Genomic DNA, 1,167 nt, shown 5'->3' on the forward strand with positions numbered 1-1,167 from the left:
TACAAAGCTGACTTCTTAAGGAAATGACATTTTCCCTGTCGTGGCTAAAAAAAAAAAACACAGTTGTACAGTTTACAAAAGAACAAATCGCTTGTCTCCATTTCAAAGAAAAATGCTCCAGCAGTGTGGCCTTTGGAGGAAGAAAGACTCACTCACACACACACACACACACACACAGTGACACATGCAGACACAGAAAATGATTGAAATACCAATGGCAGAGACACAAAGAAGACTAAATGATTAAATTAAAGTTGTAAAACGCAACTACAGACACACACAACAATGTACAGTGTATGAATTTGACACATAGACTCAAACGGTACCATGATTGTGAAACACACACGCACACACACACACACACACACACACACACACACACACACGTAAGCAAGCAAACATGCAGCCAAGCGTGTTAAAAGCACACATCTGAGTGCTGTTCATCTGGTTGTGAACACAGCCGGCAAATGAAACCAACCTTGAAACTCAGAGAGTCGCCATCCTTCTGCTTTCTGTCTCTCTCCTTTTCTCCACACACCCCAATCCACCTTTTCTTGGTTTCAGTTTCAGAACATTGTGATATAACCGATGGAGAATTTGCTGTGAGCACATTTTCCACCTCAAAGCTGTTTTCACTACAATAAAATAAAACTCCATTTAGTCAATTTCATGTGAAATCAGATGTGGGACTTACTTCTGTGGTTCTTTAGCAGACAGTTGGCTGTATGAGAAAATAGCAACGATGACTTTCACTTTCAGTGTTGGGCAAGTTACTTCCAAAATGTAATGTATTATAGATTACTAGTTACTGTCATTTTTGAGTAATTAGTCTTATTACAATATTACTGTCTCTGAATTGTAATGTGTTACACTACTTTGGCATTACTTTTGAGTTACTTTCCCCAAAATAACAGCAGAAGTTTGACAGCGAGCGTTTGAATTTAACCACCGGATCATAAAGTCTCCTCTTTATCCACTACATCATAGATATTCATAATATTTTGTAAAACATATATTAATATGCAAAGTAAAGCTATAAAAATAGATAAGCAAAACGTACAATAGGCAAGTAGGAGAAATGAAAATACTCAATTAAAAGAACTTTACAGTTGTGTTGAAGTACGGCATTGTTGTAAAATGTTTGTAAAGCCCTTGATTAAGAAATTC

Source organism: Etheostoma spectabile, chromosome 20, assembly GCF_008692095.1.
Source record: "Etheostoma spectabile isolate EspeVRDwgs_2016 chromosome 20, UIUC_Espe_1.0, whole genome shotgun sequence".
Classification (NCBI taxonomy): Eukaryota; Metazoa; Chordata; class Actinopteri; order Perciformes; family Percidae; genus Etheostoma; species Etheostoma spectabile.